Source organism: Lissotriton helveticus, chromosome 5_1 (genome assembly GCF_964261635.1).
Source record: "Lissotriton helveticus chromosome 5_1, aLisHel1.1, whole genome shotgun sequence".
Lineage (NCBI taxonomy): Eukaryota > Metazoa > Chordata > Amphibia > Caudata > Salamandridae > Lissotriton > Lissotriton helveticus.
The window spans coordinates 1896466180-1896488847 of record NC_136065.1 but is presented as its reverse complement, the minus strand read 5'-3'; the positions used below and the strand labels follow the sequence as shown (position 1 = coordinate 1896488847).

Sequence of the window (22668 nt, the reverse complement as noted above, 5' to 3'; positions counted from 1 at the left end):
TTTGATGCTGCATTAAATGCCATTACCAGATTGTCATGTAACTTTCAAGGCTGCTAAATGTTTTATATTCTTGGCTGACGGTTAAAGAGGTTAGGACTGGTTCTTGTCTAGAGACAGCAGACAGGGTTTTCAGAACGGACAGTGAATAGTTAGTATATAATATAGATGAACAGGTGTGAATGAGCTCCAAGCATAGGTTTTAAGGTAAGTGTTTGTAGAAGGTATTTTTACTAAATGGTTGCCTTTTTGTCCAATATTTTGTGTGTTGTTGTTTTTCTGTGGTTTGATTTGTTTCATTTCAGTGCAATGGGAAATATTTTTATCTGTGTGTTACGATGAGTATTGATGCAGTTTTGTGCTAGACAGATTAAGTGTGCACTGACACCGCATGATGCATGAGAAAAATATAGTCCTTTGAGTAACTAATATTGTGTTTTCCTTTTGTGGCCTTTGTGTTTGGTATATGTATTATTGCATATTATTTTAGGTTATACGCATTTACCTACATTGTGTGTTTTATGTTTTCTTTGGCTTATTGTGCATTGCTTGTTCTGTTCTGCGTGGATGGTATGCTGATCGATCTTAAGCCTGACAAATTAAGTAGGCCAGCACGCTGGGTTTTGGGCCACAGGCTCACTTTGCATGTAATGCATGGCATCGTGTTGTGTGTCACAGCTCATTTGCATGTGTTACTGTGATTTGTCTATGCTTTCTGTGCTTAGCACAGCAAGTATACCTGCTGCCTTGGTATGCTTGTTTTTATTTTATGTCTGTTTCTGTATTGTATTGTTTTGACAATTCTATTATTGATACTAGAACAAGCTCCTCTGTGGGGAATTTGTTCTGGTCCCTAAATTTCACAGACAACACTTCAGCAGTGTATGTCTATTTGGTTAAAAGGGGTATAGAGGAAAATACACGAGTTCTATGGGGTACTCATGGTGTTGTGTCACAAGTCTGACCATCACCTAAGTAATTTTTGTTCTTTTATAGATTTTTCTTTGCCGCCATTTCCCTAATGAATGTCACATAGTGCCTGGTTATGGGGGACTTTAGCTGTGTCCCAGTCCCCTTTAATTTTCCTTACTCCTTTTCCTTAGTTAGATTGTATTAGATATTAATAGGTACACACATCATTTTAAGGCAATGACATTTGTACATGTGCTAAAAGATGTTCTAGCCCTCTCCAAAGTGCTATGTCTCCCCTAGAATTGTGTTTATGTTCAGTGCTACACCCAGTGGTTGATGGTGTTGACTTAAGTGAAATATGTTTCAGATTTCCTTCTGTCAAAATGGGGGAGGAGGCTAGCTTCCCGCTGGAGCTATCTCCCCGCTAGCTCTCCTATAAATTAAAACTAGGTAACATGTATATTGCTCCCTCCTGTCCTGCTTTGATCTAAAAGGGGAATTAGATGTGGGTAGTTTTGTTCTACAAGTGTTGGGTAATAACACCATTATTGTAGTCTTGCAAGTGCATTGCTAGTTCTTTATCAGCTAGTCTGTGAAAATAAACTGATAGTTTTTATTAGAGAATTATTTTAATTGGATAGGGATGAAAGGGAACAGCCCAGACTAGGGTTTCCTTATTTGACCTTTGAAGGGAACAATAGGTCGGTACCTTTTTGTTGATTTTTTCCTTCACATTCCTAGGTAACAACATCATTATTGTGCAGCACTAAGTAAAGGTGTACAAGTCTCTTATCAGTTAGCCGGTATAGTTGAGCTGATATTCCCTATTAGAGCTGGTGAACAGGTTTTCCCCTAAATAAAATGTTACATGGTCTAAATAGTGAGAAAGGTGAAAGATGCGTGTGTGATCCTCAGCAAAATATTTGTAGAAATTAAAGATTTGTAGAAGTTAGTTTCCTGCTGCCTCTATAATATGTGAGCATGGTCATGAGCAAAAATATAGTTGTTTTGAGTAAGAAAAAGAATATTAGAAGTGTTTGAAGTTTTGCACAACAATGAAGGTTTACAAAATAGACGATGTGTGCTCGCTTTAGGAAGAGCGGTTTGAACTTCCCTTTTTGCGGTTTCTTAAGTGCAAATGCGGGAATACATCATGTCTGTTTTGTTTTATTTTTTCTCTTCTCTTAGAATTCAATAAATGCATACGTCCGTCACAGGTAATACAGCAAAAAGTCAGATATGTAATGTATTACCTATTGTCAGGGCACAAATTTATTAGAGCAATATGAAAGCACAGAATAGACCTCATTTGGTTTCTTTGAATTTGAATTTTATTCATATGCCTTGTCTAAAGATCTTGGTTCTGTTCATCAATAGAAATGTATCACACCGCCGGAGCCAGAGGGGACCCAAGCATCAGATCCAACTTCAAGACTCGGTGGAAGTCAAGTCTCGTCGTCAGAAGATACCAACGGAAGTCTTGCTTGGAGCCAAGGTACCACTGAAGCAGCTGTAGGTGTGTGATTCCTGGGTAAGAAAAGGGCAGGCCTGACTGAGATGGAGGACTCACTCTTCGTTTTCGTGCCATTTCCCAATGGTTGGAAAAGGTTTGCTCAGAAATACTTGAGAGGGGCAGTTCCATCTGTGCAAAAGGCTGCCGCCAGTTCTCCAGTGGTTATGCTTCAGGTTTCCCTGTTCCCCATCTGTTTTGAAATATACAGTTTTGTCTGCTGATAAGGAGGTACCTGGTCACACTTTATACAATCTATGGCCTCGACAGAAGAGCGGTGCACCAGGAGAAGAAAAGTAGGAGGTAGAGAGAGACTTTAGTCTTAGGGTACAGATACAGTGCTCTTAATATCTGTTAGATTCATATCTGGTGTACTGAGCGAGACACTGGACAGAATTTGTAGAGGGCACTACCTGGATTGGTGGTTGCTAAATTCTGCAAGAAAGACTTTGCTTCATTGGCCAAGATTGTTTTCCATTTGAGTTGCTAGGAAGTGCAGCTCCAACGCAGATGATTTTTTAATTTTTGATGGACAATACGAGCCTGCCTGTGAGGCTCAGACGGACACAGGGAGAAGACTCCCCTCTGGCTGGCTGTGTTGCAGATTGTTTCCTTTAGTTTACTTTGGACTTTTAGCTAGGAAAATTAGTCCCTTTGAATGTTCCTATTTCCCAGGAGGAGCAGCCTCTACGGCTCCTTGTCCAGATGTCCCAGATCTCATTGTGTTTGTTTGTATCCTAACTGTTGCTTTCATATTTCTCTTTAGAGAATTAGTTTCTTGTTGCTTGGCGCATACATTCATGAGTATTATTTCAATGCCACTTGAGAATGTCATTGGTACTCTAGATCCTCACGAAGAGGAGCACTGGGAAGTTCATTAGGATGATGCAGTATTCAAATGTTGCACCTGACACACGTTATTTATAGAACAGCAAACATTATTGGGTGTGTGGGTCATTGCCTTCATACACACACAGGGGTGGAAAATTGTTGCTTGTATTCTTGCCCTATGGAAGTAGCTGTGAGGGTTAGTATACTTTGAGTAGTTTAGTAAAACACATTTCTCAGCCCGATACTTCAAGGATGTTAGATATAGGTCCTAGCTGATAATGCAAGTGAGCCATCAGTATTGGATTCAATAGGGTGTTTTCCTTGATAATGACAGTTTGATCTTATTTGCATTAATTCCTGCTCATGACTTAAAGTGTGATGTATTTTTTAAGTAGTCCGATCATGACATAGTGTTATAGATAAATGGTACCTCGAGAACATATGTTTAGATTAGTCAAAAAGGAGGGTGTTTCACACCCAGAGAATAATTATGGTCTTAGTAGGTATTGCAGGGGTTGTTCTTTTACTTGTTGCCTCTGCATTTCCTGCCCTATAGTATGCTGCACTACTTCTGTGATTATGCCCATCCTAGTATTTAATTTCCCGATACCAGATATCTTTTATGATGATATACTATTGGTCATTCTTGGTTTTTTTATTTTTGTTTCCCTTTGATTGATGAGTGATGCCTTTAGAATTGTATAGTCCTTACCTTTAAGCTGTGACTGCACTTGTGTTAGCCACAATAGGCTAAAAGGAGGGTCTGATAGATAGTAATTTTCCTGTTGCAGAATGTTCTAATGATGTTATGAAATGTTAGCCTAGTGTGTCTGACCAATATGCAGTTACAGCTTAAAATTCATGTGCTGCAACCCACTGAGCTATTTTTGTAATATGCAAGCTTCAACTTCTCTCATAGGAGAGAGGGACTTGTCTATGGCAGACAGACCTCTGATGCTGACATTTGCTCTGCAGCCCCAATGTCTCATGGTACAGTTTTCCCCCCTCCCTTATGAGCAGAAAATCCCTGTTTCAGCATTCCTTGCCTGGAGTTAGTTTTGCAGGAATGTTTCCATGCCCCGGAGAAGCAGAGCTTCGGCTCTGTGACCTTGAGGGGAGATAAATGTTTCCTTCGCAGGTTCAGATGCCTCATGTATGAGTTCATTGTTCACCATTTCGCTAGTTCTGTAATTTTCCAGGCTGGGCGTGTCTTTACCCTGCCATGTTATGTTATAATGTATTGTCATGATAGGATGAGTCAGTCCTCTCGATGCCCTCCCTGGGGTGTAGACCTGACAGGGCCCATCTGCAGATGAATATTATGTCCTAATAAATATATTTCTAATTCTTCTCCACTGCCTGGCTGGCTTATTATATGAGAATGATAGATGAGTGAGGTAAGTCGCTCAGGTGGATTTGAGCCACGCTTATCACTTCACAAAATAGTAGTCAACCATATTGCTACAGATGCGGATCAAAATTCATGTTGGAAACTTTCAAGGGTGTCCTGCTTTAGGCAAACGTTGTTCTATCTGGAAAAGAATAGGTCATTTTCAAAATTTCTGCAAAGGTCGTAAGAAATTAGTTTCAGTTCGATGTGTAGACATTGAAACAGACCGGTGTACAGAATATTTAGATAATCTGCTCTTAACAGTCGATTATACAAAGGATCCCTTGGAGATTAAAGGCCCATTATGTTCTGCATTAATTGATGGTAACGAAACCAACATCATGGCAGACTCAGGATCCCCAATTACAATACTACGTGACTCTTATTTTTTTGAGAACTGGGAGGAAAAGATTCTCTCTCAAAATCCGATGTCAATCCAAAGGCCTTTGGCGAGAAAGACAAGGACATGTTGGGATTTTTTTTGTCTGATGTTGTAATTTTGGAAAGAAAAGTTTATGTAGCAGTTAAGGGTAAAAATCTTGTGGGCTGGAAGGATCTAGCTCGTTTGGGCTTTTACTTAGTCCCAGGAGATGTAAATCCTATAAGAGTTAATGATATGCCCGTGTGTTGTCTGGACGATCTAACTATAGATTTAAAAAGTTTAATGTCTGAATTTAAGTCTGTGATCAAATAGGTTGTGTGAAAGAATTTAAACCTAAAATCAGGATGGTTCCTAATGCAATACCTGTGGTACATAAGGTCAGACCAGTTCCCTTGAGTGCCCGAGAAGAGTTAAAAACCATGTTGAAGGGATTATGTTCACAGAGTATTATACAACCCACGGAGTCTTCACCATGGGTGGCCCCCATTGTGGGCGCAGGTAAAAAGACAGGAGAAATTAGACACTGTGAGGATTTGAGGGGACTTAATAAAAACATTGTGGTAGACTGCCGTCCCCTTCCAAAGATTCATGATCTATTGGCAAATTTGAGGGGAGCTAGGTGGTTTTCGTTAATCGATCTAAAATCTGCATACCATCAGATTCCACTAGCTGAGGAGTCTCAGGAACTAACAACATTTGTTACACCTTTCGGTGCCTACTAGTTCCTGAGACTTCCCTTTGGCCTAGCATCTGCAGCTAGTGTTTTTTAAAGATTAATGGAAACCATCTTTAAAGGGATGAAGAGCGTTTAGACATACCTGGATGAAATACTGATTTTCTCTAAGGATTCAGTAGAACATGTTGAATTGTAAAAATGGTATTATCTACTCTTGGAAAACATGATATGACCGTTAGAGCCGATAAGTGCAAATTCGGTGTGAAAGAGCTGGATTACCTTGGCCATATAGTGTCTTTTAAAGGTATTACTCCAAAATCTTCTGTGGTCAGGGCTCTTAAAGAAGCAAAACCTCCCCCGGACAAGGATACTCTCCATTCATTTTTGGGCCTTGCAGAATACCATCCGAGGTTTGTATGCAACTATGCACACATTATAAAGCCCCTTAGAGTGTTGCTCAAGAAAGGTCAAAAATGTGTTTGGTCCCAAGATCTTGAGGAGGTGTTTGCAATAGTAAAAGAGCTCATTATTTCTGCACAAGCGTTACATGGTGTCCGTGATGATTCACCATCAGTCATCAAAGTAGATGCTAGCATGAGTGGTCTGGGTCAGTTCTTAGTCAGAGAGTTAACGGCAAAGCCCAAACTGTGGTGTTTGCTTCTAGGTCCCTGAACTTTTGAGAAACATTATAGTACAATCGATCGGGAAGCCTTGGCTTGCATGTGTGCGGCCCAAAAATGTAAGATGTATATTTGGGGCCAAAAAATTGTTACTGATCACAAGCCGCTTATGTTAATTTTTTGTAAGGTCCCTAATAATAATACGTCAGCAAGGTTGACTTGCTTAGTCTCCAAATTACAGGAATATAATGAAGCACATTCAAGGAGGTAAAAACATCCAAGCGGACTGTTTGTCTAAAATGTTGATGGAGAAAGATGATGAGGACGATTTTGAAGAGGATGATGTGGAAAGTGTTGCTGTGCTTGATGCAATTGAAAACTGTAACACAGTTATTTCAGAGTCTGAATGGAAAATTGCATGTGTCAATGATGCTGTTTCAGCTAAAGTCAGAATTTTCTTCGTCTAAATGGCCTGATACAAGGAATTTATCAGGTGAGCTAAGAAATCTATCTTTAGTGGCAGATGAAATCTCTGTCAAGGATGGTTTGGTATTACAAGGAGATACATTTATACCACCTAGTGGTTTAAGAAATGCTCCAATCAAATTCGCTTACGAGGGACATCTGGGGGTGGCGAAAACATGCATGAGAATCAAGCTACATTATTGGTGGCCTTCTTTAGATGCACAGGTAAGAAGTATGGTGGATGGATGCGAAGAGTGCTTGCTTTCAGATAAGCACTGGAAACTTGCCAAAGTACCGCTTTATCCTACAGGATTTCCTGAGAAACCTTGGGAAAAAGTGGGACTGGATTTTTCTGGGCCATATAATGTCCTAAATGAGTCACCGAGATTTTTAATTTTAGCAGTGGATTACCACTCTGCGTGGATGTACTGTAAATTTGTGGATGCTCCCACCACTGATAACACTATTTCTTTCCCAAACAAAGTGTTTTTTGGAGGTAGCTTCTAAATCTCTCGTTACTGATAACGGAACTCATTTTGTGTCTGATAAAATGTGCACATTCTTGACGAATCATGATATCAAACACTTGAGGGTGGCCAGCTATTCGCCGGCTTCTAATGGATTGGTGAAAAGGGGCAACAAAGTTCTTAAAGAGGGGATTCAGACAGCACTGGCTGCTGGTCATGATGTTAAATCATTTTTGGGAAAAAAGGTGTGGAAATACAACACTTCTCCACACTGTACGACAGGTGTCTCCCCTTTCGAGCTTTTGAGAGGCAGAAAAGCTAAGACTACTTTACTTCCGTCTTGGTTAGAAAGTGGTAAATTAACATGTGTTACTGATGGTAAGGAATTGACAAATAAAGTGAGGCTAAGTCAAGAGAAAATGAAAAGAAAATTCGACGGAGTGTGTTCTTCTCCCAATGTCGAAATTGAGGGGGGTAACTGGGTTTTATTTAAAAAAACATTTAAAGTCAGAAAAGGAGAATCTATCTTTTCGAATCCTGTTCTTGTTTGTAAAGTCAGTAAGGGTGCCGCCTTTCTCCAAGGAAAGGGCTGGTGGAACAAAAGACAATTGATTAGAGTGAGTACGGGTCAATCTGAGTTGATCAGGAACAAGAAAGCTTCTATGGTGGAGGAGGAGCTTGATTGGTCCTATTGGTTGAATAATACTGAAAGACAAGAATCTTCAAAGAAACAAGTACTTTTGCAAGGTATTCCTCATGCAGGTAATGAATGTGAATGTGGTGAAGGTATTTCACGAGATTCAAGGATTTTGTCACATATTAATACTGAAATTGTAAAAGAAAATGTTGTTCATATAGAGGGAAGGTGTGATGTAGTGATTTTAGTTTTGCTGAAATGTTACATTATCTATATCTATACTAATATAATAAAGAGAGAGCCCAAACCTTTGAGGCGGGTAATCTCAGGAACCACAGCACCAATCACAACACCCAATACAGCGTTGGAAAGGGCAGTTGCAGCAGAAGGACATAGGCTATGCAGACGCCCACCATATACATTTAAAAGGTAAAAGAACCGTGCCAGCAAAGTAGTCCCTTGTGGGCATGTCTGCGTTGTGCTGTGGGCGTGTGCTGGGGGCGTGTGGTACGTTCCGCCGTTCATGCCATGTCTCTTACCAGGTTAGTGACAGCTCCTGGTTTCCGCTGGGAGCCTAGCATGCTCAAGGGGCAACACTGTGACACGGTATTCTATTTTATTTCTTCTGCACTTGCTTTATCGCGGCGCTCTGCATGATTAGAGGCAGGCGCTTAGTTCTTAAAACATTTTTGCTGTTTTTAAACCTGTAACGTGTGCTGTGTTATTACCTGTTATGTGCTCCCATCTGCCCCGGTCCATCGCGGCTCCTTCTGCCGTTCGTGTGGGGGACATTTGAAGTGGGGTCTTGCTTGCCGCGCTGCTACGGTTTGCACCTGGGTGCCCAACGCTGCGGGTCTCCCGGCCGCCGCCGCCAGTTACATCCCGCGGCTGCCGAGGAGGAGACCACAGTTCCCGGGCTGCTGTGTGTCAGCCCCGCCCACTGCCACGCATTTCGCGCGCCCGGAGGCGCTTTGACTTTGGAGGCTCCTACCAAGGAGCGGGGGACATTTGAAGCAGGGTGTTACTTGCCACACTTCTCCAGTTGCTTCTGGGTGCCCAACGCTGCGGGTCTCCCGGCCGCCGCCACCAGTTACATCCCGCGGCTGCCGAGGAGGAGACCATAGCTCCCAGGCTGCTGTGTGTCTGCCACGCATTTCGCGAGCCCGGAGGCGCTTTAACTTCGGAGGCTCCTTCGGGCGGCGCCAGGCAAATGCCGGGACAAGGGCGGGACCATCTAAGGCCATCATAGGCCAGAGGAGGCCGGGTTCGGCCACCCCCCTTGGCCTTGCGACAAAAGGAGGTAAAGAGAGCCGAAGACTATCCATAGGCACATTCCGGCCCTCCCCAAGGGAAACCATACTGTGATGCACGAACATTCTATTTTTTTTTAAAACTTTGTTTATTGACAGTATCGACAGTGCATGTTACAGCATACAATGCATTCAGCAGCGTCATGACGTGGCATGCATACACATACACAGTAGTTCGGTATAGAAGTAACATTTTCAATTTTTAAATTTCTGCAATTAAACCCATAACACCCCACCTCCCTGCCCTCCCCCTCCCAGCACTCATAAGCTAACGTGGTTCTAGTACTCGGCACGAGGCCACACCCATCACATCCAATACTCCTGATAATTGCTACTTCAGCCTCACAGGGCCATATCAACAGTAATTAACTACGCTGTTCAGTTGCTACACCTAAAATGCATACATTCCCAGCTGCCTGGGGTAACACTAGCAGTTATGTCTCGGTTCGGCTGGCAGTAGATGATTGGTCAGATCCACCGGTCTCTCCCGTCTCAAATGACCCCAGTATAGTATACCAGTCTAGGGAAATCGGGGTTTTCCTGTGTCCCTTCCTCTCCTCACGTTGGAGTGCCTCACCCTCTGCTTTGCCCCATCTCATCACTTCCGCCCTCCATGTGTCGGGGTCAGGTGGCCTAGCTGATCTCCATCTCATTGTGATAGCGCGCTTAGCGAGCAATAAGGCCATGTCAGCGAAGCGAGTGGCCACGCTTCTCTTGCGCCCTCTTGGCCCAAGTCCTAGTATAGCATAGTCTACAGTGTTCGACAGGCTGGAGGTGGCCGCGGTAGATAGCGCCTCGTGTATTGTGCTCCAGTAGTATCCCAACTTTGGGCACTCCCAGAGCATATGCAATAGACGCGCGTCATCGGTTCCTCATCGGGGGCAAGTGTTAGCTGTGCCAGGGAACATAGCGTGTATGCGGTGGGGTGTGAGATACGCCCTGTGTAGAACCATCAGCTGTATGAACTTGAACTTTGGGTTTCTAGCTACTTTTTTGGGGAACTTCAGGACGCGTTCCCATTCCTCGTCTCCCAGAGGCCTCCCAATGTCGCCCTCCCATTTCTCTCTGAGAGGCCGCAACGGCGTTGTTTTGCCTGCCCTTATGCCAGTCGTGATCCATTTAGTGATATGGCTGCCCGTTCCCATAAGATATTGCATCGTTATCAGGGGGTGCGTAGGTGGTTCGGTCTCGTTTCGCGTCCATGTCCTCGTGATATAGCGTCTCACACCGGCGTGCATAAGAAATGAGCCTCCCGGAACATGATGTGTGGCCCGGAAGTCCTCGAAGGACATCATGCGGCCATCTGCAAAGAGGTCCCCAACTCGTGTCACGCCTGCGTCGTGCCACGCAGTGAGGGCTCGGTTCGTCACCAGTCCCGTCCCCAGGGGGATACCAAGTAGAGGGATCGTAGGGGCGTAAGAGGCCGACTGCGTGGTATATTTCACCGCCTTCCTCCAATAGGTCAGTGCAAGTCGTAGAAGCGGGGGCGTCGCCGCTGGGATTTCCGAGCGGGGCAATAGCAGCGTATGAAGTTTCCCCCTAGAGAGTTCTTCAGGCGACATGTCAATTTCGTGTAGGTTCCGACCCGCTAGCCAATAGGCAAGCCATTGCAGTTGGCAGGCAAAGTTATATGCCCGGAAGTACGGTAAACCCATGCCGCCAGCATCTGTGGCAAGTTGGAGCTTGGCAAGGCTTATGCGCCTCTGTCCCGAACCCCACACGAGCTCTGTGAGGGTCGTGTCCAGTGCCCGGAACGTCACAGCCGGGATGGGAAACGGTAAACCTGTGAAGTAGTAAAGTAAGCGGGGAAGTACAACCATCTTGGAGATGGCCACCATGCCCGCCACAGAGAGAGGCAGTGAAGATCAGAATTGTACTTGTGACGTCAGAGCTATCAAGGACCTGCCCAAGTTGCCGTCTATCATTTCCCCCGCTCCTCTATAAATCTGAATCCCCAGGTAGCGGAAGGTCATTTCCGCTACTTGAAAGGCATGTGGTGCGAAGTGCAGTGGGCCAGGCGTGCCGGTGGCGGCAAAACTGTACCCATACGATTTAGGTTCACTGATGGAGAGGCCGGACAATCCGCGGAATTCCTCAAATATCCGAGGTATGGGGTCTAAGTCCCCCCTCAGGTGTCGCAGGTATAGAATAAGGTCATCCGCGTATGCCGAAACTACGTGGGTCGTTCCGTCTCTCACCACACCCCTGTGGGCCGCCAGTGTCCGGAGTTTACAGAGTAACAGCTCGAGAGCCAAGATAAATAAGATCGGAGATAGTGGGCAGCCTTGTCTGGTGCCTCTTTCAATGTTTAAGGACTCCGAAATGCATCGGTTCGTACATACCCGCGCTGTGGGGCGGGTGTACAGTAGCAGTACCCAGGCAATGTATTCGGGCGGCACCCCGAAGTTCTCTAGCGTCGCGAACATAAAGTCCCATCTGAGGGAGTCGAAGGCCTGTTTCAGATCTAATGAGATACAGCCCTCTGTCCCACTCCCTGCCTGGTCGTGCAGCATTAGCTGCGCCAGTCTCCGCAGGTTCATAGCCGTGCCTCTACCGGGAACAAACCCGCACTGGTCAGGGTGAATCAGTTTAAACGTATTGGGCCAGCCTGGTTGCCAGTATTTTGCTCAGGATTTTAGAATCAGTGTTCAGGAGCGATAGAGGCCTATAATTAGCTAGGTGCATACCATCTCTGCCTGGTTTCAGGAGAGAGACTATCAAAGCCTGCAGGGACGACTGCGGCAGCGAGTGCGTTCGCAGTGCCTCGTGGTATATAACCTGCAGCCGCGGGGCGAGTAGGTCGACATAGGTTGCATAGAACTCCGCTGGGAGTCCGTCCGTACCCGGGGTTTTGTTCCTCGGGAGAGAATGAATAGCTTGTCGGATTTCCGCTATCGTAATAGGGCGTTTGAGGTCATCCCGTTGTCTGTCCATAAGTTGGGGTAGGCCTAGACCTCTCATAAAGTCCTCGTATGCCGTGTGCGATAGTGGGCGGTATAACGTGGCATAGTAGTCCCTAAAGGCTGTGTTAATGTCTATTTGCGTCGAGGTGATAAGTCCCTCCTGGTTCAGAACCTCTAGAATGGGCGAGTGTGGCGGGGCATCACGGATAATACGGGCTAGCAGGGGCCCTGATCTATCGGCCTGTGTATGCAGCCTGTTGGAGTATTCCCTGTAGTCTAACAGGCGAAGTTCCTCCAGCAATTCGGCGAGACGTATGTGCGCCTCTTGCAAAGGTGTGAAAGGCAGGTTCGTACCTGCAGCTTCACTCTCCAACGCTGCTAGCCGACCCTCTACCTCTCGAAGTCCGTCGGACACTACACGTCCCATGCCCACTCGGACAGCCATGGCCTCCCCTCGAATCAGCACCTTAAAGGCGTCCCATTCCACCTGCCTGGAGCTAGCGGTATCTGTGTTTACTGCGAAGAAAGTGTCAATGGCGTCTGCCAGTGTCGTTTTATAGACAGGGTCATCCAGCAGGTCTGCATTCAAACGCCAAGTTGGAATTGGTGTCGGTACCCTACCCCATTGAAGTGTGACTTCGACCGGGTTGTGATCAGATAGCGTCTTGCCCATATGTTCTGCAGTAATCACAACCCCTATCAGGAGCTTGGAGCAAAGGACCCGGTCAATTCTGGTGTGTAGTTTGTGGGGTGGGGAGTAAAAGGTGTATTCCCGGGCGAGCGGGTGTTTGCAGCGCCATGTGTCTACCAGGTCCCAGCCCGTCGCCCATCGTGTCAGTGCCTCTGCCTGCTTCCTACTCTCGGTGGCATGCAGTGGTGGGTGTGATCTATCAAGCAGGGTGTCGAATACTGCATTGAAGTCCCCCCCTATGAACCACTCCTATTCCGCCCAGTCAGCCAATACCCCGCTGATACTGTCTAAAAATTCGGATTGACCGGAGTTCGGTGCATACACACTACCAAGCACAACAGGGGCGCCATCCAGCAGGCCACGTACAAACACAAATCTACCGTCTTTATCAATCTTTTGTTCCACCGCCTTAAAGGGGACTGAGTTCTTAAGCCAAATGGCTGCCCCCCTCGAGAAAACAGAGTATGAAGTAGCAAACAGTTGTCCCTTCCATTTCTTCAATAGTTTCGAGCCCTCCGCAGTATTAAGATGGGTCTCCTGGAGGCAAGCCATCACGACGCCCCTCCGATTGAGCTGTGCCAGCAACCTGTGTCTTTTATGAACGGAGCCCATTCCCCTCACATTCCAGGTGCACAGTTTGTAGGTATTAAGGGGCCCCATGTTTAGCCGAAGTGTATGTCATCATCAAGTCTGTGGGCGGATAGGCCAATCGTACCTTATGCAAAAAGTTGAGTGCCATGTGAACTTGTAACCCCTTAACATAAAGGTCCCCAAGCAAAAATACCTGAGGTCCAAACCAGGTCGCCCAACATGGGCAATTGTCAAACCATGACATGTCTATAAGGTGGGGGGTGCAGTCTACTCGCACCCATCTTGCTCCTGTCGGTGAAATTACAGCGAGCCCATAACTGGTGTGTCCCTGTTACCATCCACCCTCTCTCTCACTTGTCTGTGTGGAATGTGCATACGTTACCATCCGAAGTCAGCCATGGCGCAATCAGAGGTCATCTGCCATCTGCGCCGTGATATTGGGAAGAAGTTGCAAGCTATCAGCCGAGCCGGACACCTCCGTATGGGTGTCAGAGGCGCTGACCAAGCCAGTTGCGCTCCCTGCATCATGTGCGGCCAGTGCTGCTTCCGTCAAGTGGGCCACGGTCATTCCATTCCCAGAGCGGCCTCTAGACGATTTTCCACTCGCCGTTGAACGTGCCGTTGAACGGGCCGGGCGCCCGCCTTCCGCTGCAGATCTGGCACGGTGTCGGTTTGTCCGGCGCGAAGGTCCACCATTTCCATCATCTGCAAACGGGTCTTGTGAGGTCGGTGGTGTCAGTGTCACTTCCATCCATTCCTCCGCTTCCTCAGGAGTGTCGAAAAAGTGTGATTTGTTCTCGTGTAGGATTTTGAGGCGAGCAGGGAACAGCAGAGCATATTTCAAATTTCTGTCCCCCAGTTTACGTTTCACTCCTAGGAATGTGGATCTGGCGCGTTGCACCGTTGGAGTAAAGTCCGGTATACGGATATAGTTTATCTTCGTACCTCAGTGGCGCCTTCTCCCTAGCCATACGTAGTACTGAGTCGCGGTCTTTGAAGTGCAGAAGGCTTTGCAGGCATTCTGTGCGCGCGTTCCACGCTATACATCGGGGTCAGATCCTGTGGGTCAACAACCGTCTTGAGCCAGTCTTCCACGAACTGCGTGGGGTTTCTCCCCTCACTGCGCTCCGGAATGCCCAAAATTCTGACGTTGTTGCGGCGGGCCCGCCCTTCCGCGTCGTCCATCTTGTCCCACAGCAACCTTATCTGTTTCTCCATGTCTTCCAACTTTGCAGAGTGATCTGTTTGCTGTGGGATCAGGTCATCTAGTGCAAGTTTTTGTTCCGAGACCCTCTCCGCCAGTTTGTTATGGTCTGCCCGCAGCAGGGACAAGCCCATGGCCATGGTGTCCATCCGCAGCTCCAGCGCTTCCCTCGTGGCCCTGATTTCAGTCAGTATAAGGTCCAGCTTGGCGTCTTGGGTGCCCATCCCTGTCGGTGGTATAACATCCGCATTGGAGGAGGCAAGAGGATCTTCCGATCCAGTGGAGTGCATGTCCGTGTGTGCGCCCTGTTCCTGGGCCTTGGCCCTGTTCCTCCCCATGGTGTCCTTCTGCAAGTGGATGGCGCGGTGTTCGTATCAGCCGCCCTAGCTGCAGGAGGTGATAGCGTGTCTCAGGCCGGAGGATCTCCCCAGTGTCACAGGGCCCACGCCGGTTCAGAACAGCGGGGGGCCAGGCCCCTCCCTAAGATCTGCGCAGGGTCTACAGTGAAATGAGCAGTAGCTGCACACTAAGGGCCAGATGTAGGAGCATAAATACCGGTCGTAACGGCCGATTTCGCCCGTTACCGACCGGTATTTAAGAATTGACATGTAGGTGCATTTATTTTACAGAATCGGTAAATTTACCGAATTGGTAAATTTACTGATTCTGTAAAATACCGAATCGGTAATTTTACCGATTCGGTAAATCCAAATGTAGGTGGGACTCTTCTGAGTCCCAATGGCCCTACAAATTCGGTATTTTACTACCCAATCCAATTGGGTGTTCAAATACCGAATTCAGGTGTGCATGCACATGTGTGCATGCACACCTATGCCATGTGACAGACAGACATGCCCTTAGGGCATGTCTGTGTGCCACATGGCGCACATGTCAATTTCTGGGGTGCCAGAGGGTGTCAAAGTGACACCCCCTGCACCCTTGCAGAATTCGGTATTTACCGATTCGGTAATTACCGAATCGGTATTTCCCATTGATTCCTATGGGCTGTGACGCCCATAGGAATCAATAGGAAATACCGATTCAGTATTTACCGAATCGGTAAATACCGAATATTAGCGATTCGGTAATTCCACATCTGGAATTACCTACATCTCCCCCCCTCTATTTTACCGATTCATAAATACCGAATCGGTAAAATTCGGTATTTATGAGTCGGTAAAATAGATTTACCTACATCTGGCCCTAGGTCTCCCTAGTCGAAGCCGGATTCAGACGGTCACTCACTGTGCAGCCCCGCCACTTGTGTCCAGTCGGTGTGTGCGCCTTCCCACACAGAACGTATAATGTGCAGTCGTCGTGCCAGTGCTGGGGCTAGAGGTGAGTAACTGTTCCGCTATGCGCCGCGGCCAGCGGTTGTGCGCGCCGTCTGTGGAGGCCTCTCCAAGTCCCCGCTTAGTCGGTGTATCAGGACCAAGATGGCGTCCCTCTCCGCCTCCCGGCAGCGCAATGGAGGAGACCCCACGGGGCCGCAGCAACTCGCTCCAGGGACACCCCGCGGGCAACCGTGGGTCAGGCCGGACCTCGCTAGTAGTGGCAGGCCCGGGCTCTGCACGCAGTCGCTGGTTGTGTGGCCGCAGTGGTCCGGACGGCTCTGAGTCAGGACGGGAGGAGTGCGTGTCCCCAGGCTCCGTGTCCCTGTGCCTCCGGATGTCCTGCACTCGTCCCGGGAGGTCGGGACGAGGGGGCGTTGTGCTCCAGCCGTCGCGCAGGGTCCAAACAGCGTCGCACACCCGGCTGGCCTCCACCGCACCGCCAGTCGTCACAGGCTGCCGCAGTCGCGGCCGAAATCGAGGTTGCGGTTTCACCCAAGGGCGAAGGCCGCAGCAGCCGCGGCAGGTCCACTCGGTCACCGCTGGCGTTGGCAAGTGGTGAGATGCCAGTTCCGGGTCACCCGCACCTGTGGCGGCTCAAGGGGCTCAGTTCAGGTGGATGGGGTCGCAGGGAAGCAGGATAAACAGCAAATTTGTTGGGCCACCGACGGAGCTCAGACGATACATGTCCGCCATGATCGGCTCGTAGCCACGCCCCCCATGCACGAACATTCTAGGTGCTTCTAGGTGTTTGTTGCTGTTCCCGTGCTAAATACTCAAAAGCCAGTTACATTATGACATGCAAGGGGGTGCCCAAAAATACTATCCTCCTGAGGGACTCCGCCAAGGGGACGTTGGACCATTATCTAAATAGGGCAACATCACCCATTGTTCGAGAACTAGAGAGAACATAACGACGTCCGTCTACAGTTACCACTTTCAGTAAGCGATCTCCCTCACAGGCAGTTGACGTAGCACAAAACTTATCATTGTTGGAGGAATTAAATAAATTATGTAAATCTATGTATGCTCCTGTGGAACCGAGAATCGAGCAATCTAGTGCTCCTACCTGCACCACAATAATCACAAGTCCCCAGTCAAGTACACTATCCCAACTAAATGAAAGTTTGCTGGGTACTCCCCTTTTAATACCAGCAAAAGTTAACACGCAATCTATAGTGTTCCCTCAGGTGCCCTCTGTTAAAAGAAATCGAAATGGGTATAAACACACGGGGAGTCAAGCAAAACAACAAAAACTGTACTTAAGCCCCACATTGCCCATCACCCCTAAAGCATGTAAGGTATTTGCGAAACGGGAAACTTCTGCATCCTCTACCCGGGCAACTCTATTGGCCCAGATAGAAACCATGATCAATTCTATAATATCCCCCTTGATAGAAAGAATGAATAACTTAGGGGATAGGCGTACGGGTATAGAGGAAATGACTAAGGCAAACTCGCTACTCTTAAAAAGTATGGCAGGACCCAACCAAACACAGTTTTTAGCTGCCACTGAAGTGCCCATAACAACTGCACAAAGTAACATTGTCCAAAATCAACCAGTAGCCTCACATATGTTATCTTCAAACACTCCGAAAGTAACCACAAAATCCATAATAGCACAGAGCTTTTCCTCTAGTGTAGGGCTGAACAAAGAACCCACATTCCATAAGAGGACATTTCCTAACCACTGGAATATGTCCCAAAAAACTAACCACATACATTTTGTGTGCGTCCTCTCTGGAGTGCCAGCACTTACAAACGGAAAAACTGAAAGACAACAGGACTTAAGAAATAAGGTTGTATTCTGGTTAACAAAAAATAGACCCTTGCCACCTAATATTGATGGAAGAATACGAAATGTTAGAAGGGTGGCCTGGCTAGGTCCCCTTCGAAAAGATATACCTGGTGACCTGGTATTAATAAATTTCAGAAATAAACACGTCGTCCCACATCTTCAAACCTGGCAGCCACAAATAGGACTACTGCAGGGGAGAAAGTCCACCCTAGCGGATCTGAAAGTGGCCCAAGAAGGGTCCAACATAAATTAACAAACAACAAGGAACTCACCAAGGGGTAACAGAGAGGTCACACGGTACACAAAATATTAAATAAGAAAGTACGAAATCTTTATTTACTTTTTAACATATTTTGTTGGTGCAAGTTTCATCCAAAATATTCCATATCCTGATACATTTATAGATTAATTCATAAAAAATACTTCAATAAATACATAATACAATCACCCCACAAAACCTCTCAACAGACACAGACACATCCTTCTCTTTCAGTCACTCAAACATTCGCTAATATGCCAGACACAAATTGCCAGAGGGTCCAAGATGATGAAACAGGATCCACGTAAAGCCAACGCGCGTTTCGGTGCTCAGCCTAGATCAACAGGCGCACCTTCATCAGGGCTCTCACGCCGAGAAAGTGGGGGAGACAGCACATAGGAAAATACCCCGTGGCCAATCAGTCATCAACAAAAAATATTTTTTACATTTTAGAATACACACCCTCATGAACTGTTGCACAATTTTTCAATGTATTCTTCCCATTAATTAAAACAAACATGATTTTTCTCAATTAAATGTACATAAATGGTTCCACATATTATTAATTCAGTCATATAGTAAACCTTTTTTCGACAAAACCCTTTCAGTGGTGAGCTCCAATGTTGAGAGGATAAAATAATAACATAGTGCTAATATAGGCCAAGTATTTAATACACTGAAAAGAGTTCCTGGAAATCAAAACATCTCATACATTTCCTAAGTCGGCAGTCATCCTAACACTTCATCGCTCAAGAATATCTAAGTGATCAAGGAAGGCAGAATTCAGAATAAGTGGCAAAAGATTAGGCTCATAATGTCAATAACGTGAATTTACCTCTACTCCGGGTTCCCTAGATCTGTATATTTCGACAGAATAAGTTCATTGGCGATAAAAAGCTCGGTGTAGATGGCAGGGTTCAACAGACAGGTCAGATAGCCCCTAGTTAGGATAAAACAGAAAAGTCCCCAGAGGATGTTTCAAACAAATTCGGAGGGTAGCACTAATCTATACATCCCTCGCACAGGCAGATAAAAACCTTCTCTTTTTTACACTACTTACCCGCTGTAAGATAATCTTTAAAGATGCGTCTTTCAAATCTCTCATAGATGGTTCGGATTTAACTCGCGGGCCGGTTCCCGATTTCACCTGGAACATAATATATATACGTTCATGAGTCTCGCCCCTGCATCCCTTCTTTCACGTTTAGATGTTCGAAATTCGCAAGAAGCTACATTAGGGCGGATTAAACATTCCCTAGTTCGTCCTCCCAGTTCAAAATAGGTTAAGGAGAGAGACTACCCTCGCGTTCTCGTCCGAATCAGTGAGCAGGCGGCTGAAGGAGGTGGCTTAGTTATACAAATCAAAACGTACCACATGATTATCAGCACTGCATGCTTCCCTCTTTTGAAACGTCCAGTACGGCGGCTCTGCTGGAATTTCGATGGGGGCTTTATTTTCACGCGTGCTCTAAAAATTAATAATAAAAAAATAATAAAAAAACGAGCACTGCGAGTTTACGTATGGAAAATTGTTATTAGGTTTTTCATTTGAAATATAAAGCACCTCTGCTAACATAGACGGGTGCTCACGAAATGCGGGCGGGATCACTAAAGAGGGTTTCCCAAACAGGAAAATAGTCTCCCAAACGTTGTATTCGTAAATATGAGGGAGCCCCTTTTATCTAATAACGAAGGCTAGATCACTTTTAATAGAGGACACCTCCGCTAGCCTGGACGGGTGCTCATGAAGTACAAGCGGGATCACCGAAAGGAAAATAAACCCCCAGATCATCGTATTAGTACATGTAAGGGAGCCCCTCTTACCTAATAGCGAATGCTTGATCCAAGCAGATAAGACTCCTCTTAGCGGTTCCGGTGCTTACAGGTATCAGGCGACTGTAGGAATGCGTGTTTGCGCCGTTAAAGAAGGGTGTTAGGGACACGCCCCTCTTTTCTAATCTCGAACACCTGCCTGGTTTCTAAGGGTCATAGGTAAGACCCGGCATGGGTCAAAAAATCAGACCCGTCCCGGATCTGAGAACATCGTCAATAATTTCAGTATGACGGTTCTGTCGAATCATCGACCGAAGAGGCAACGATGTGGCCTTAATAACCATAAATCAGACGCTCGAATCCAGAGCGTATAATATAGAAGAGATTTAAATATGCTGATCACATGGCAATTACACGGCAGGATAATATTTATATAAGGCCACGCAATCAATTTCAGAATATTAAAGGCATACTAGAGAGAATGGAGGAGAGACAGCTATGTCTTATAATAAGGCATTCTCTCAGGGACAGCCGTCGTTCAAACCAGTTTTTGCTGAATCCAAGAGGAAAATCCAAAAAACTTCCCTTTTCTTCCTTATTAAAGTCAGATCTTTCCCCGTAATAGCACGAATTTTCTCAAGTATTGACCATCTCAGATCATCATCACTGTGGTTAGCCATGCCCCAGTGGGCTACAAGTGGAGACGTCTGCCCGTATCTTTTACAGGCGGCCCCCTTTGTATTAGTAGCCACAAATAGGAGACAGTCCTATACACACCTGGGAACTGTGTGACTTTTACCCTAGAGCATCATACCTCCCCCAACCAAGATCAAATGCAGAGAGTAACCTTTCGATGGGCAGAAGCGGCCTTGGATTGAGTGGCTATAATATTCAGACTTCCAATCGATTTGACGTACTTTGTAACAAATTATAATCTATGCCACCCAGCCCTCTCAGATCCATAGAGATTCAACATAATTCTATCTGTTGTAGCAATTTTCTACCACATTTCTGTTTTTATATTATATATTAAATAAAATGGTCAGCTTGGTCGTATTGAACAGCTTGTTTATAAGGGGAAAATGTTTTATATTGAAATTGTCCATGTGAATGGAATTTTTTATGTTTTATGCTTTTATGGTTATATCCTAACCGAATAAAGTACTTTGAACTTTATTAGTCCTGCTATATCGACCTCCACAATTCATGTCTACTTTTCCCTCGTCATTAGTAGAACAACTGTCCTCTTATGTGACTAATTATCCAAAAATTGTTCTAATCGGGGACCTTAACTATTGGTTTGACAATATAGCTGTCGACTCCCAGGCAGCAGAACTTAAGGACCTGCTATTGGACATGAACTTGACCCAGCATATACATTCTTCCACCCATGAGAAAGATCATAGTCTGGACCAGATCTGGTCTTTCAATCTCCCTTTAATCCCCCCTCCTCCATATGACCCTGTATTTGGTCAGATCACTCCCTGATACACTTTACACTCACTATCAATGGGACTACTAAACCGATGTCTCGGGCGGGCGGGGAAATGAGGAAATGGAGGGCCATGAACCTACCGGCGTTCTTAGACACTCTGGCCACTACTCTGCCTTTAGCATGTAAGGATATAGATCTCATGGAGGAGACGCTCTCACAATGGCTCCGACAGGCTGCGGATATGCACGCACCCCTGGTGAGCTTTTCTCGATCGCACGCTGATGCCCATAAATGGTTCACCCCAGAACTAAAGAAGCTAAAGCTTGAGATACGTCAAAAAGAAAGGAAGTGGAGAACTAAATACTTACCACAAGATAAAGAGATCTACTGTTCTGCTCGAAAAAACTACCAAAAGACCATTCTCAAACATAAAACTGAGTACTTCTCTGCAAAAATGTTAAACTCACAGAACAAATCAAAAGATGTGTTCAACATAGTGAATGACCTTTGTAATAGCGACAGAACAGCCCCCCTTGTAACTCCCACACAAAAGCTGTGTGATTCTCTAAACGATTTCGTTATAGACAAAATCATCACTATAAAACAGAGCATAAACAACTCCCTTACCCCGGCCCCAGTGGATGACTTTTTTACAATTCCATTACATTAGATACCCTTCCTCTTATTGATATAAAAACCTATTCAGAACTCCTTTCCCGTGTTAAGTCTGGATCACCTGATGATATCTTTCCACCTCACATTTTCAGAAAGTTAGGCTTAGCTATCCCACAGGGCATCCTCTCTTTCCTAAATGAGTCACTTTTGCAGGGCAAAGTACCCAGCAGTTTTAAGAACGCACCGCTAATCCCCCTGATAAAGAAACCCGATATTGATCCACATGATTTGACTAATTATAGGCCGATCTCCCTCTTGCCCTACTTGTCCAAAATCTTGGAAGCCCATGTCTCTTGCTGCCTGTCGAACTTCATCGAAAATTCGGCATATTTGGAGCCGAATCAGGCAGGCTTTCGTCCATGTCATTCTACAGAGACCGTGATTCTTGCAGTTCAAAACACTCTTAGATCTAATGCGGATAAGGATGTCCATCAGGCCCATGTGCTCCTTGACCTGTCGGCCGCGTTCGACACAGTTGACTATTCCATTCTTGTCAACCGTGTCGAGCAGGCCGGCCTCAGAGGTTCCGCTTTGAGATGGCTAACCTCCTTCATTGCTGGACGCACGCAATCAGTGAGACTCGGGACTTTCACGGCTCCTAGAACCCCGTCCACTTGCGGGGTCCCTCAGGGATCCTCTCTGTCCCCTTTATTGTTTAATTTCTACTTACGTCCATTATTACATTCTTTAAAAAACTACAAAGTCACTATTTTTAATTATGCGGACGATCTTCAACTTGTCTTTCCTTTAAATTCCGCAGACTCTGTGACTGAATTTCAGAACACCATGACTCACATTCAGAGGTGGATGA

The 22668-nt window shown here is 46.0% G+C and overlaps 1 long non-coding RNA gene across 2 annotated transcripts in view; it reads right to left on the bottom strand.

The window, feature by feature from the left end:
* LOC144753868 (uncharacterized) overlaps nt 1–19853 on the bottom strand; it is a 103380-nt gene extending 83527 nt beyond the window's left edge. For both annotated transcript variants that reach the window (XR_013594579.1, XR_013594580.1), the window contains exons 1-4: nt 19799–19853; nt 19347–19442; nt 19035–19121; nt 18810–18914 (exon numbers count right to left, since the gene is read on the bottom strand). This is a non-coding gene — a long non-coding RNA (uncharacterized LOC144753868). The remainder of the gene's footprint in view (nt 1–18809; nt 18915–19034; nt 19122–19346; nt 19443–19798) is intronic.
* Between the last annotated feature and the right edge of the window lie 2815 nt (nt 19854–22668).